Source organism: Antrostomus carolinensis, unplaced genomic scaffold (assembly GCF_000700745.2).
Source record: "Antrostomus carolinensis isolate BGI_N321 unplaced genomic scaffold, ASM70074v2 scaffold21994, whole genome shotgun sequence".
NCBI classification, from domain to species: Eukaryota; Metazoa; Chordata; class Aves; order Caprimulgiformes; family Caprimulgidae; genus Antrostomus; species Antrostomus carolinensis.
The window spans coordinates 41110-44975 of NW_010311737.1; positions in this window are offsets into that span (position 1 = coordinate 41110).

A 3866-nucleotide genomic window follows, 5' to 3' on the forward strand; every position below is an offset into this window, starting at 1 on the left:
CTGATTGTCTATGATGTGTAGTGCAGGAATAACTGCAAGACTCGGCCCCGCTGCGTTAGCCGACACCACAGAGGCAACCAGGAGCTTGCAGTCTCATTGCAAGAAGGCTGGAAGCCGGTGGGTAGACAAAAGAGGCAGGGGAAGCACAGGGCAGCAAGACAGCTACGATTCAATAAAACCTGACATGGTGAAATTAAATGTGAAAAAAATATCTTTGCTACTGAAAGGTACTTGGAGAGTTGTTCCCACAGCCCCAGAGGATCTGGGGTCCTGGTCCTACTCCCTCTCCGTTTCCACTTGCTGTTTCAGCCGCGCGGTCTGTCTCTTTATTCTTGGCAGAGGAGAGAGGTTTCGTTCTGGGAAGGACAAACCCCTCATGGCCTTCCTTCAAGGGTCCATCAGGCAATGACTCTCTCTGCCTGCACCTGGCATCTGTCTCTCCTCTTTCTATTCTGGGAGGAAAAGAAACAGCTGAGCTCTGCTACCGTATGCGAGGGAGGCAGATGGGGCGTGAATTCAGTAGTGATTGTACTGCTCATTTGTTTGGCATAAAAATGATGGACACATGATAGAGCAACCCGGAACAAACATGGGGGGGTATGAATACTGAATAGCTTTTACCGTCATTAATTTTCCTGTTACTGTGAATTTCTCTTCTCATTCAGTGATAAATCTGCATAAACATGGAGGGTTCTAGTTGTCATCCTGATTCTCATCAGGTATTTTATCTGACAGGCTGTTCTATGATTTCCTGTAGTGCATTTCTTTCACTTTGGGGCAATGGGAATAGACATTTCAGTTTCACTGCTTAGTTAGCTGCACACAAGGGTATGGATGCACTCCTGGGTATTTGGGTAACGAAGGTAAGAAAGGGGGAAGCATTTGCTTCCTCTATGGGATAGAAACACAGACTCACAGAATTTTTTCTGAACCTTTGCATTTAGTTCGTGAGGTCTAAATCCATGCAGGATTTGAGGATCATGGTAAAATTAAAAAAGAACCTATTTCAAGAATAGGATTTTTTGACATAACTCCAAAAAACCTTCATGGACCAGGAGAGCGAGTCCAGTGGTTTCTCAGCCTAGCCCATAGCTGCTGTTTGTGTGTACTGTAAAAACACAGCTTCTTTCAATCTGATGAAAAGTCCCTTAAAGGAAAAGATATTGAAAGAGTGACAGGTCAAAATTCTGCATTTGCACTCAGAAAATGCAGGCTGGTGTTGCTGAATTTGCACATTGTAACTGCAAAAAAGCACAAAATCCCTAAAATATTCCTGCAATGGCCTAATGCTGAATGAGGAGCTTTATGAATATTTCAATTACAAGATGAGGCTTGAAAGAATAGAGCCATTTCAATTTTGAATCACCCTTCCTTAAATAACTTGCCCTATTTGGTATTAAATTAGACTCAGTTAAATCCAACAGCCACTCCACACGCACTGGGTAACGATGGGACCTCCTGAGCTAGAACCACCTCAGCATCCCTCCTGCTACTGCTCTGAACAGACCCACCACGGCTTCACTCGGGAGGCACTGAGCTCTCTCCCCGCTCTTTGGCAAAGTCCTGCGAGGCAAAGAACAAACTTCCTCCAGTAAAACTGCAGAATTAGGTTTTACTCTTCAGTTTCTTGCACCAGTCTAAATGACCCTGCACTGCTGGAAATGAAGTCCTGATCAGTGTCAGTTAAAATATCAGAATCAGACTTGCAGTAGTTATCACGGTTTCACTAGCCTTGAAATGCAAACTGCTGCCACTTATGTGCATGGACTGAAAGCTTGCGTAGTTTCCCTGTAAATTAATTAAGTATCCTCTCCATCATCCACCAAACTGCTGCTTAACACATTCTGGCAACATGCCTCTCATATATTGCAGCAGATATGGCTGGCAATGCGCGGAGCTTATCAGGGGGTATTAATTACTTGAACATAAATAACATTCTCTCTTATCTCAGCTTCATGACCCACTATTTCTGATGGAAATATATTCATAATAACAAGTGAGAGAAAACAATGAGGGGGTAAACTCAAGCCTAAGAAATGAGTGACCGGTCTTGAAATGAGTGGAAGTTAAAGCCAGGCAAATTAAAATGAAAAGTAAAGGTACATTCTTAACAGTAATGTTGATTAACCCCTGGAGCCAACTACTAAGGGAAGAGCTGGTTTGTCCATCTCTAGATATCCTCAGATCCGTCTAAGAAACCTACTTTAGTCAAAACGAATAGTCTTAATAAGCATAAGTATGGAAGCTCATACAAGAGAAAAGAGGATACAGGTCAGCTTGGCCATACGTGGGTGCTAGTGCCACGGCACAAGAACAGAACAGTTCAAAAGCCAGGCCTAGGAAAGCAACTGACCCCATAAAATGGCTTGGCTTGCAGGGCTCCCTCCCACTCCAATCCCCAAACAAAACCCAGCAGGATGACAAAGCCTTTGCTGTAAGCACTTCTCCTTCCCTGCCTCCCTTCACAGCTCATTCATTAGCAATCCTGCATTAGAAAGGTGTTTCCCAACTATCCTGTCACAAGGAGAAAAATAAAGAACAAGAAACGTAGATTTGTTTGCTCGGAAAGTCTCATGAATGATTTCAGGACAGAAGCACACGCCTGAAGTTAAATGACTTCAGGACTCTGCACTGCTGAGGGTTACCTGATGTGTTTGAGTCGTGCAACGCAGGGTTCAGCTCAATGGTGTGGGCAGATCAAGATGTAGGTTTGCCTGCCGGAAAGACAACGTGTAGGAGTATCTGTATGAAGGCACCTGGACTCAGAATGAACGCTACAGTCCTCAGGTGTTTTAAAATGCAGGGTTCAGGTGTGCAAGTTTGTGTGGGGGTGTCTTTGTGGCGTACACACCCAAACAGCTCTGAGAGCCACTGCCAAGTGTGTGGCAGGAGGGCAGTTATTTCATGTACACACACACTTACCCAAGGGTAGGCTACTGGGGATGGATCCTGTTGGGAATTTTGCTTATCAGTGATACATTTATAAAGCAGATGTAATTATTCAATGTTTTGAATATGTATTTTTAGCTTGTTTACTGGGTCCATTATATAAATGTGAATGGTATTTGTGCATGAATAGTGTGTTTACAGGTTATAAATGTTTCTTGTGGAGTATTAGTATTTTGGAAAGTAGAAGCTGATGAGTGTATAGTATATATTGGATATTTGTGTGGGTGGACATATCTATGCAAGCTATTTCAACTCACATAAGAGATGAAAACTTGTATTTAAATGCTCATTACAGCAAAGAGTGGGTCTGTTATGCTTTTATTCTCATGGTTTATTGTCCTGCACACACTTGCAGAACGGCAGGGAAACTGATATCATGTTCAGAGCTGACAATTATGGAAGAGGCTCTCTCTCTTCCTTTCAGAAAAGTTCAATACGCTCACTAAATTAAATCTCTTCAGCACACATTTCAGGAAAAGGAGAACACAGGGCAGTCCTGGGACCTGCCTGAAATACTTTGGAAAGGGTAAAACTTGATTGCATTACTGAAACCTATATAACTGATTGCCATGCTACACAACTTGAAAACATGGTTCCCCACTGTTTGTATAGCAAATGCAAGGTGCATTCAGCTCTGGAGGACATCCTCCTCCAGATCTGCTCAGCTTATTAAAAAACACAGGAGGATGTTTCTCCTAGTCTACAGGAAGTTCTTTTGCTACTTCTCACGCACTGGCACTGTTTGAAGCATCAATTCAACGAGATACTTAGACAGTAGTTGCAAATTTCAAACACAGAAATAGTCCACTACACACCACTGAGCAATTATTCTTCTAGCAATACCTGACATGCAACAACAAAAATCCTTAACACGTAGGATATACGATTGCTCAGACCTGACAGTATTAGGAAAGAGC